The following is a 12670-nucleotide window of genomic DNA, read 5'->3' as shown; positions in this document are numbered from 1 at the left end:
TTCAAAGTCATGAGATCAGATAACGGCCCTCATTTTGTTAATACTTTATTCAAGCAGAGTAACTTATTGATTGGTATAAAGCACAAATTCTTGTCAGAGTATCATCCACAAGGTAATGGGATCTGTGAGAAGCTCAACGGCTTGTTAAAGGAAAGGATAGCCAATTTGAAGCTCACTCTAAAGAAGGGATGGTTGCACTGCCTTCCACTGGCATTGTATGCTCTTCAGAACCAACCCGGCTTCGACCATCATCTTACGCCACAGGAAGAAGAATGAGAACTCCCCTAACACCCCGAGACAGAGCTAGATGTGATGCCCAGTCAACAGGAGAGGTTTTAGGATCTGAAATGCAAAACTATCTGAACTGCATGACATCTAGCCTTACTGTAATTTCAGACCAACTGCAGCGATGACAAAAAGGGTGCAGCACAGCACAGAACACAGAAGGAGACACTACAACAGACCAAGTTCAAGGTCTACGTGTTCCACTGATCTTCCCTGGCGACACCGCCTTGGTGAGAAACCATACAAGGAAAATGTGGGACGAGCCAAGGTTCGATGGACCTTTTACAGTAGAGGACTGCTCTCCATCCGCTGTGAAACTGAAAGGCAGGAGAGCATGGATTTTTCTCTGTGATATCAAAGCCTACATCGGAGAAGGCCCCCTGCCTGCACCCCAACAAGAGGAATCGATGAGCGACAGGGAAGAACCACAGCACGTGCAGACGAGATCCATGATGAGGAAGAAGGACGCATGACCAGCCAGACAAGGACAAAGAACTTTTTGCAAGTTGTGGCTTAAATTGGACACTTCCTCTAAGCAAAAAGTGGATAAGGATATAAAAACAGACACTGTGCATCCTAGTTGCAGGGTGAAGAAGAAAATCACACGTGTAAGCCACAACACAGGTCATTAACTATTGAAATTTGGACTAAGGCACATAAAAAGACTTAATAAAGGAAGGAGAACATGAGATGTTTTGATCAAGGACACATAAACTGGAAGACAAACCAATATCCTGACTCTCTCTGCACAATAACCCTGTTCGGAATCACATATGGTGTCCCACAGTAGAGACATCACAAAGGATGTAATCACCTACTTTGACTTAGTGCTAAAGTCATACCCGTCATTGGTAGGAAGGCTCACCAGTGTCACTGACTTTTTACAAGATCCCAAAAGCGAAAAGATAATAAGACAACAGCTCACTGTCATAGCCAAACAATTTGTTTTACTCCCTGAGTACATTGAGGAAGGACCAAATGATCCCAGCACAGGCGGAAATAGATGAGCTCATCAACACACTGTTCTTTCTCATAATCGAAGATTGGCCAAATCTCATTGGGAGAACAACAGACACACTCACATTTCTTTGAGATCCAGCAAACACAGAACATTTGAGCCATCTCTTGAATAAGATAATCATTCTGGTTGCACTCCATGCGACCGGACAGTGCAGACATTGTTTACATCAAGGAAAGAGTAACCACAAAAGAGAGTTAAAAGGCAAATCCCTCCGTTAATGCCCAATATTGTAACACTTGGAAAACAGAAGGCTAAGTAATTATAAAGATATTCCTATGGCTGAGTCCCTAGCCAAACACTTAAAAGACCCTAACTGTGAGTGATCTCGTACAAAATGGGTGTGGGCCCTAGTTGGAGCTGCTGGGCCGACTACAAATGATGTCGAGATCCTGTCTCTATTCTCTCTAAAACACTTTCCTCTTTTGTACACAAGCCCTCTATTTTCTTTACAAGGGTATTGGAGTCTGGGTTATCAACCAGACCAATTAAACAGTCAACCGGCTTCAGCAGGATTCTCAATTAGCCGCTTTCTTCAGGACGAATACTATTTGTAAATTCTTGTATTCTTATGTTCTCAACAATATCTTCAACACTGTGAAGAATTAGAGGTTGTCTTCTAGGGTCCACATTTTGATAGCAAGAGGCGATTCCTGATCCTCTGTGGAAGAGTCCTAGAGATAGAGTAAGTGCTGTATGCTCAAGAGTATGGTAGTTCAATCTGCCTGCGATAGTACCGGAACAGATGATCGCAGGCAGATTGAATCAACCCATAGAGGGTCTTAAAGCAAGGAGAAGAAAACAAGACGCAATTAAGACCTCTAGACGCCCCTGACTTCAGGCCTAGAACTGATAATACAACGAGACGCTCAGAGCAACTTGTCCCCAGAGCCACTCACTAAGCACTGATAGAGTAGGCAGACACTACACGCCCCTTGCGAGGAACTGATATTGTAAACACGTTGCAGCTCTCAGTTTGTTTACCTACATCACAGAATGAAGGGGTGGATCTTCCCAATGATGCAGGTTAGAGCATCAGAGGAATTGGGTCTGTCCATCACCTGTCAGCACCTTCTGGTGCTTAGAGAATGTCCAGATGTCCATGCTAGACTCCTAAATAAGGGCCATTGCGCCCTCGTGTGGCCGGCTGGGGGGCTGGCTCCTGGCAGAGGGAGAGAAGGGGCTGCTGTGCTTTCAGCAGCACCTTCTGATGCTAAGAGACTTTCCAGGTGTCCATTCTAGAATCCTATATAAGGGCCATTGCGCCCTCGTGTGGCCGGCTGGGGGGCTGGCTCCTGGCAGAGGGAGAGCAGGGGCTGCTCTGCTTTCAGCAGCACCTTCTGATGCTTAGAGAATGTCCAGATGTCCATGCTAGAATCCTATATAAGGGCCATTGCGCCCTCGTGTGGCCGGCTGGGGGGCTGGCTCCTGGCAGAGGGAGAGCAGGGGCTGCTGTGCCTTCAGCAGCACCTTCTGATGCTTAGAGAAGGTATAAATGTCCATGCTAGACTCCTATATAAGGGCCATTGCGCCCTCGTGTGGCCGGCTGGGGGGCTGGCTCCTGGCAGAGGGAGAGCAGGGGCTGCTGTGCCTTCAGCAGCACCTTCTGATGCTTAGAGAAGGTATAAATGTCCATGCTAGACTCCTATATAAGGGCCATTGCGCCCTCGTGTGGCCGGCTGGGGGGCTGGCTCCTGGTAGAGGGAGAGCAGGGGCTGCTGTGCTTTCAGCAGCACCTTCTGATGCTTAGAGAATGTCCAGATGTCCATGCTAGACTCCTATATAAGGGCCATTGCGCCCTCGTGGGCCGGCTGGGGGGCTGGCTCCTGGCAGAGGGCGAGCAGGGACTGCTGTGCTTTCAGCAGCACCTTTGAAGTCATTTTGCAGGGCAATAGCTTGACTTAGAAATGCCCCTTGACATTGGTCTGTGATTGAAGCAGTGATTTGAATTATGCTTTGCATTATATAGTGAGGTGTGCTTTGCATTTTGTGATGAAATATTGATATAAGTTTCTGCTTTAGTGTCAAACCGCAGTGTTGTTTTGAAAGGAGCAGTATGTTTGAATACTATTGGTATTGAAGACTGGTCAGGGATTTATGTCTTTGGCATGGGTTTATAGTCCATGCCTATAGGTGAAGCGATCTAAGGCTTACCAAGCGATTGTGTGTGTGGCTGTAGCAAGAAGCCTTGAACCCAGGCAGACGGTTTTTATCATTGTGAATACATGTTCTTTTCATGCCACCTTAATCATGTGTGATTCTGGGACGTTGGTGCTTTGAAATGCTTACTAACGTGAACGTGCTATGTGATTCGATGAAATGTCTCTGGCTCTGAAGTCTTTCTGTTGGTCGCCTCTTCATCGCCGTATAAATATGTACATTAGGAGCAACAAGGACCTGTCGTGGATGAGTTGCAGGTCCAGTGTGGAAGGCAGGGGTAAGGGCTGGACACTTTTAAAGCTGTGTAAGTCAGCTGGGAAGGAAACACACGAGCCCATGAAACCCAATTGTGAATCATTGTAGCGGCGCACGGTTCGGCACTGAGGTGCGACGCGAGAAGACGTTCTCTGGGCTCTAAATCAGTGCCCGACAGCTGCCCGTCGCATAGACAAGCGCTGGCTCCTAGCTCAGCTGGGAGCCAAGGATAGGATGAGTCGGGGGAGGTGGCGTGCGGCTTCTCTCTCTTGTTTAAGATCAGAGCTCTTATTCCAGCCAAGGTCATCCTTCAGGACACGCGACACACCTGGACTGAAATATGCAGCCATGTTTGGTAGGCCCAACGTGTTTTAGAGCAGGCAAGATCAAGCAGGATTGTCGAAAAAACTTTCCCAGAAACAGAGCATTGACCGCAAACATGCAGGTTCCACATAGACACCAAATTCCAGGCACTAGCTACAGTGAAGAACAGCCCTAGAAATGGAGACTAGGCTAAAGCATTGCCCTAAACAGAATCCAGCTCTCTTCCCAAGCTGGATACTACATTTCCATTCTGGTGTAAGGACAGGCATTGAAAGAGAAGGTAAATGCATTCCTTAAACAAGCCACCAGAGGGCGCTTGAATCCACAATATCAACAATACAGTACATTTTGTGTAGGAAATATGTGAGCCATTCAAGTTCAACTGTTATGCTATGAAATTGGGATTTAGTCTACACTCTGCTGCCATTTGCATGGTCTTCATATACTCTGTTCTGTTATTGGGCATTTGTATAGCTCCTTTTTTAACATTGTCTCAGGAGGATAGCTCAGGGGCAATGTGCTCGCCTTAGAAGCTAGACGACACAGAGCACCACATGCTCGATCCCCAGGCCCGCGCTGGGTATTAAGCGTGGGTATTAAGCGTGTTATAAATAACCTATCATATCATATCATGATCTCAAAGTGCTGAGGGATGAACACCTTCTGGGAATGCACTCCAGTGGAGAGAGTAGGGTAGTAAATAGTGCTTGGGTGCACTCAGTATGTGTGCAGCCAGGGCAGTTCACAGGGTGTGTAGCTGCATTCTAATGCTAGGCGCGGTGCAGTGGTTGTGTGAGTTCAGTAGAATGTGTGCAGCATGGCCAATTTGAATTGTGAAGCTGAATTCTGGCAGAAGGGGAGTTTGTGAATGAGATTCTGTGTGCAGCTAGGCCAATTTGTCATGGGGGATAACTGTGTTCTAAAGACAGTTGTGGTGTTCATGGAGGTGTATAAGTATGTGTGTAACTAGGCCAAATTAATCAAGGGGTATAGTTGCATTCTATTGTTTGTGCAGAAGAGATAATTAGCCTATTGGTATGTGTGAGTGTCCGTGCACATTGGAGGGAGTGCCCTGTTCCTGATTACGTTCCACCTGTCTCGGTCAGCATATGTCCTTATTTTAGAGGTTCAGACCTTTTGTTCTCTGAGAGACATTATCAGCCTGGTGTAGAGTTTGTTCTGTTTACCAAGTTTGAGCGCGTCTTTCCCTGCTCGACAGTGTCATCGGTATTGAGTTGCCCGATTCCAAACCTTTACTGTGCTCAGTGATTGCAGGCCTATGGTCCTCCCTATGTCTAGTTGAGTCTGCAGTTGCTTTTTGGATGACAGCTTCTCAGTGCACAGTTACACCCAGTTCTGATTTATCGGGCAGACGAGAACATCCCAGCTATGATGATTGGTACTCAGTGAACCCGAAGGCCCAGCATCAGACCAGGACGTGTTGTTGGTGCTGTGTCTGACAGACATTATTATGTGCAGCTGAGGTTTGAGTATTCCTGGTTTAGCGTGTGGTTTGAGTATTGATAACAGGTGACAGCACATCGTTGTCACTTGCAGGTGCTTGCCTCGCCAGATTCCTCACCTGATTTAAGGTGGAGCAAAGTCAGTCCATTTCTAATGCTGGAGCATAAGTGCTAATGGGCCTGGGTTTCCGGGTCCCGGGTATTCAGCGAGAGGTTGTGTATTCCTGTCCTAGTTTATGGTTGTAATTGTGAAATTACACCACATAATTGTCCCTTGCAAGAGTTGAGTGTGCTAGAAGTCTCATCTGATAGGGGAGCGTAGTGCATATCTGCAAGAGACAAAGAGCAAAGAGCAAGCACAATCAAAGATTCAGAACCTAGATGATACTGGGTCCCGGGTAAAGGAGTTCAGGGCTTTAATTCCCAGACAGATCATGGTAAGCATCACCTGACCAGAGAGCACATTGCATACCTGTTGGACAACAAGATCAGGCCCAATCATATCGTTTGAACATAAGTGCTACCAGGGCCTGGGTTTGTAGTTCTGTGCAGTTTATTTCCAGATAAGTAAAGATTAACAAAGATAGACATATCCTGGACTGAGAATGCAGTGCATACCAGGAGCAAGACAATGATCAGGCCCAGTCGTGGCATAAGAATGCAAGTGCTACTAAGACTTGAGTTTGGAGTCCTGGGCATTACTTTCCAGATAAATAGGGATACACATATCCAGGTGTGCGGAGGTGGTGCATACCTGGTGGTAGACAATGAACAAGCACAGTCATAGAGTACAGACATAAGTGCTACAATGTCTTGGGTTTGGAGTTAATTTCTAGACTGGTTTAGGGTAACAAGGTCAACGTGTTGGCGCATGAGAGCGACTAGGCGTTCATTGCCTAAACATGTCAGGGGCCAACAGGTTCAGAGCATTCAATGTAATTGTTCACTGGATCCAGTTTTCTTGTGTCGGTTGTTCTTACCTGGCCATAAGGATGGGGTTCCAAGTCATTTCTTGGCCGTGTGTGGTAGGTCGAGTGAGTCGGAAAGAGAGGGGGCTGTGTTAGGGAGTGAGGCAACATGCAAGATAGCTTTGCTGTTGCGTTTCATGCCGGTCAGTTTCTAGGCACCCTCTGCTCAGAGGATAGATAGCTTTGTGTCGCGTTTCATGCCGGTCAGTTTCTAGGCGCCTTGGGCTCAGAGGATAGATAGCTTTGTGTCGCGTTTCATGTCGGTCAGTTTCTAGGCACCCTGGGCTCAGTGGATAGAGGCATTTATTTCTGAAGGGACCACATTGTCTCTGTGTTGCTAGTATGTACGTTAATTGTAGAAGAGTAGTGTTCTGATGTTTGATGCATGTTTGGTGGGATGTTCAATTGGCCTAAGTGTCTGGCATAGCTGCCATGAATATTGTGTGTTGGAAGATAGAATTAGAGTGTGTTAGTGAAGGTAGCAATCAGAGAACTTGATAAGCAGGTGGGTAGGGGTGCACACAAGCCTGAAAGCACAAATGGCAAATGATATTGTGGTATAGCAAGGCATGAAAAATATCACAAAGCTTTAAATGTCATAGTCGGGCCATGAGAATAGCTTGGGGCAACGCATTTGACTTGTAAACAAAACAACGCAGTGAAACACAGGTTTGAATCCCAGTCCCACACTTAGACACTGGTCTCTGGTAGTAAGTGTGTTCTAATAGATTAATTAATTAATAGCAACACATGAAAAAGCCACGCATGGGGAAACAACCAGGTGTCCTCCCCGCCATCCCAGAACTGGCCTTTTGCCACAGGCCCCCTTTCATTTAATCACATTGTCCCTGTTTATGAGGCGTTGATCAGGTGATCTGGTTCTATGTTATTTCATCGACTAGTGTAATTTCAATGGGTCGCCCCCCCGAGTATTTTTTACAGATAAACTCATTGAAATTGATTTTTTTTTATTTTGGGGGGTTTCCCCCAACCCCCATCCCCTATTCTTTTGTTTTACCTATTCCCGACCCCCCCCACTCTTTATATATACTTTTCCAACCCCATCAATTTTGATGAGTTTTTTCGGTAAAATGTACTCGTCATTTCAGCTTCCCACAGCAAAATCAAGCAGGGTGTTTAGTGTAGGTGGCTCAGAAGCAGGATAAATTCGATCAAAGGATTATTGACGGAGCAGAGCTCTACAGCCTAGGCAGCCATCTTGTGTGCGCGCAACAGCGCCTCCGCCAGGCCAGCTAGCACTCCTGATGCTGTTAGACCTGTTTGCAGCTTTTGACTTAGTAGAATATCCTATATTGATGGAAAGACGGCAGACTGTTGCCACCTTTTCAAGAGAAGCAGCTGAATGGATGAAATCGTTCTTAGAAAATCAACAGTTCAGAATATGTACAAAAAGTACAGAGGCCACTCCAATGCAAATGTATTATGGGGTCCCGCAAGGAACATGTCTCTCCCCCTCCCTCTATAACATCTTTTCTGTTTCACTCTTTGCGATGCTTGAGGAGATGTGGGTGCACTTCACAAACTATGCTGACGACACACAATGCATGATTTCTCTGTCTGGAGTCAATAATAAAACACAGTTTCTGCACTCATTTAGGCCTGGTCAGAAATGGTCTTGCCTTAAATTAGGAGAAGATTTAGCTAATGATCATTGGAACTAGTAAAACAATCCAGAGATTGAGCGCAGATTATCAATAACTATAGATCGCCGACTGTCAGATAAAGGTACAACAGGAACTTCGAACATTGGGTGTTTACTTTGACCATACACTGAACATGAAAGCCCAAGTTAACAATCTGGTATCGACATCAGAGTACTATCTCAAATTGCTTTCCCAAATTCATCCATTTCTTTCAAAAAAGATCTGCGAGATAATTGCAAGGGCCATTATCAATACAAAGGTTAATTGATTATTGTAGCAGTCGCTTGATTGGCATCAGCAAAGGAGATTGTACAAGACTCCAAGTCATTCCAAATAGTGCCATAAGAACTATTGAAAGACTGAAAGGAAGAGACCACGTCTCCGAAGCTTAAGAAACCCCGCATTGGTTGCCAATAGAGGCAAGAATTGAGTTTTGTCTATTAGCCATCCCACACAAGTGCCTAATAGGGATTAGCCCGGAATACCTGAGCGAAACCTTAGAAGGGAAACCGGTACTGAGAACAATAAGCACCAATGATCAGGATCTTCTGACCGTTCCTAAACTAAAACTAACATTAGTCAGAAACAGGGCCTTCTTCTCAGCCCCACTAATGGCCTGGAACGCTATCCCACCAGATCTACATCAAATAGCATCACATGAGGAATCTGAAAAAAACCCAAACACTTTTTTGTTTAGATGAGCCTTTTTGATTGTATATTTAACTTTTTTATTTCATGATCTCTGTCTAAATATATTATAATCTTTGCCGTTGATCTATTTGATTCTTGTTGTGTTTTTGTTTTCCTGCTCCCCTGTGCGCATTACAAATGTATTAACATAACATAACATAACGTAACATGATAGAAGAGCCAGCAGTGGTAGGAAGGAGCAAAGTCAGGTAGGTAGTTAGGGTGAGGGCGAGGAATAGATAAAGTGCTCAGGAAGGTCTGAGAAGGAAAAGGTGGACGAGCAGTGTGTACAATTGGACCAAGTGTATCATGGGACTCAAGCGTATTCGATGAGGCGCAGCACCAAGAGGAGAGATAGCTGGAGTGGAGGTGTTCTCTGTGCAAGGAGGTTATGTTTGGAAATTGCTTATTGCAAGAAAACACATGCTGCAAAGCTGTTATGCTTGCTTTCCTAGGCCCCCGACAACATTTGGGAGGGGTTACATGTTAGAAATCCGAATTGGCCAAGTTTGCAAAAGCTCCTGGAAAAGCGGGGAAAAAAACGCTAATTTTTGGGTTTCTTCATTTACCTCATGATTACCAAAACCCTAGGATTGTGCGCAAAGTGCTTAGGGCCCGACTTGGAGCCTTACACACCGTGTCATGTTGAGTCAAAGCATGTCCAAAACCATGCCCAAGAAAACACAGCATGCGAATGAGAACAAATGGCCAGATTCTATAAATGGGAAAGCTGGAAATGAAATATGGCACATTTAACTGAGGGTGGGGTTTCCACCATGACTTCCTTGGGAGCCAAAGCCCAGTCCAGCATTCCTAGAGGTTCCTGAGTAGGGCTGGGCACATTTGTGAAATTCCGTTTTGCCAGCTGCGGAAGCAAAATCTTAAAGATTTTGATCTGTTTCACCGTAATCTGCCATTCGTCCACACCTACGTATCACAAAGAGCAGCACCAAGTTTCTGGTGCCGTCTTGCGACCTGAAACGAGCCTTGCAAAGTTTCTCGTGCCGCTGCGCAAACCTAGTACAAATCGAAAAGGGCCTCGCAAAGTTTCTTGTGCTGCTCCATCAACCTAGTATGAATCTCCTACTGCCTTTGACTAGCCTTCTCACCCTGGGTTGCAGTTACTGTGTACTGTCACTAGAGGGCATAATATGAATGTTATGTCAAAATAGGGGTGTATGTGCTAGTTAACAGATTGTAGGGGTACCTTCTGCTTTTTTGGGGGACTATGTGTTCAGGGGGATTGCTACCTGGTGTCTTATGGCTGTTACAAAAGCACTTAAAATTCAATATTTAAAGCAACACATTATATTGAAACCTCAACATAATATAAAATGACCTAACCAGCTAGTATAAAAGGAAACTGACGTCATATTCTCCTGCGATCCATCAAAATAAGTGAATGAGTATGTACAGTAGCACTTGGGTAGTTTCTAGTTAACGCGCATTTAGCTTTGGGAAAATAGCACTTTGATCACAGCAGAGCAAGAAATTACAAACCTTTTTCTACAGCTTAAACATGATGTGGCATAGCGTAACATATCACAATGCAGCACCGAATCTCAATTGACCTCTAGACTCTCCGACTCTATGCCTCACACCTTCCTTCACTCTTACCTATGGCAAATTGCTATTTCCTTTCATTAACAGGTGCCATTTCTCCATTGAGTAAGAAGTAATATCTCTCTTTGGCAGAGGGAGGAATGTTTGGGAGCTTTTTGGTAGGAGAGTGATGGCTCATCCGTTGGAAGTACTAGGGGCTTTCACAAATAGCGTTTCTTTTTTAAATGTTATTTTATGTATTACCTGCACTTAATCTATCCCAGAACTCATCTGAATTAAGTTTATCAATTTCATAAATAAATCGACCCAGAAATTTCTGACGCAGACAATGCAAAACTGGGCAAACAATCACAATATGTTTAACGTTTGTTCCTTTTCCTGCATTAAACATATATGACAAAAGCCATGATGGCCAAATGTACTTTGACACGCTTCTCTTCTGTATGTAATCAATTTAAGCGAAATCTCAAGAATTGTTCACACCAGAAGGCTGAGGTACTTTGGAAGATTTGCTCTATCTAATCTGGAGAAAGTCGAATGCAAGCTTAGCCTCTTATCAATCGTAGCTATCCAGTGTGCTCGCAAGACGGATTTTTTTTATCAAGACTGGATTTTCCAGTAGATCAGATATCGACCTACCAAAATTTTCCAGTATCAATTCAGCTACTGATTTTAACGTTAACAGGGTGCTGATTCTGTCATCATTGCTACTTTGAAATCTTCATACAAAAATGACTTGAAGGGTGTTAGGTAAGAATTGATGCAGTCACACTGTGTGAGACTACACAACACTTCTCTGCTTGGTATTAGGTAACCCATCGTTTGGTATAGGTCTGTACTACACAAGTTGGTAGTGTGACTGAGCAGCCAGGCCTATCGCAAGATCTCGGATACCGGTTGGGCTTCCTTCACTCCTTGGGTTCTGCACACTGGTGAGGGGACTCAAGCTCTGGTCGTGCTGCATCTGGAGGGTCCTTAGGAGACTCCTGGAGCTTCTGGACAGATTTCAGATGTTGCACTCGACTATGGATTTCTCAACCTCTGGCACTCGGTTCTTGCAGCAGCAAAGAAGTGCTGCCAGTCAGGGAAGATGGTCCAGTGGAGATCGTCTCTGGGTTAGTTGGTCCCACTAACCCAAGGGAAGAAGTCGCCCTGTCCGGAGCTTCTCTGTTGAATTGAAAAAGGAGTTTCAGCACAGCAGCAGGGCTTCACCGGGCAATTCAAAGGTCCAGGAGGATGAAGCATGCTTTGTTCACGGTTTCTTTGTCGCGAATTTCTCCCAGTGGTCGACTCTGCCTCTAGTCCCAAAACCCTCGCCTTTTAAGCAGGTTTCTCCCATTCATGCACAGCCTATCCTGTCAATCACACAGCAGGACTGGCTGTATTCAGGCACTCGTAGAGACGAAGGATGGGAATTTCAGGAACCTCCCTCACATCCTGCCTTTCCAGACACACTGGAGCCAGAGGCGGGCTTCAGGGTTGAAGCCTGACCAAAGGCAAAATGAACAAAAGGCTCAAACCTGGCGCAACGCACAGAGTGAAACCCAAGAAAAACCACACAAACAGGCTGTGTAGCCCCATGAGGTGAGGCTTTGCCAGTCTGTGTAATCACACCTATTTGTCTCATATGCTGCCTGATGTAGCCTCCCGTACCAGGAGGTGAGGCTGTGCCAGTCTGTGTACACACACCAATTATGTCTGTAAACCATGTGCACATTCTTGCACTTCTCCATTGTACTATGCACTTTCTGTAACTAGCACCTAGATGCCTCAGGGCTTTGTAGGCTGTAATAAATAGTTAAATAATTGCGCTTGCCACAGCACGTACGTGCTAATGTTGGTGGTCCCTTGCATGCAATTTACACTTTAATAAAGGGAGGCGAAAGTTCTTTTCAGATATGCTCTTTATTCCAGCGCACCTGCTGTAGTACAATTCCACACGTGTGCACCCCTTTCTGTAAAGGGGCACTTCCTTATGGGGCGTCTTATTGCTCTAGAACCACAACTCCACACTGCAGGCTCTCTTCCTGGTCTGTAAAGTCTCCACACAGCTAAGAGGCAGAGTCCCTCCCTCCTGGACCAGAGAAGGCAACCCGGTCCTGTGTTTAACTTTGAATTCTGGGACTTGTAGTTTCCCTACATTTCAAATGGGAAATAAAAAATAAGTACATAGTCGCCAACTTGCCCCTTGACATCAGGAGTACCTTCGTAAAGCTGTGCTTTTTTTTAACCAACAGTGCTTGCATGCTGGGAGTTGCAAGTAGGATGATCAAAAGACAC

The sequence above is a fragment of the Ambystoma mexicanum genome, chromosome 3q (genome assembly GCF_040938575.1).
Source record: "Ambystoma mexicanum isolate Mex_15411 chromosome 3q, UKY_AmexF1_1, whole genome shotgun sequence".
Lineage (NCBI taxonomy): Eukaryota > Metazoa > Chordata > Amphibia > Caudata > Ambystomatidae > Ambystoma > Ambystoma mexicanum.
Note: the sequence above shows the minus strand (reverse complement) of the source record.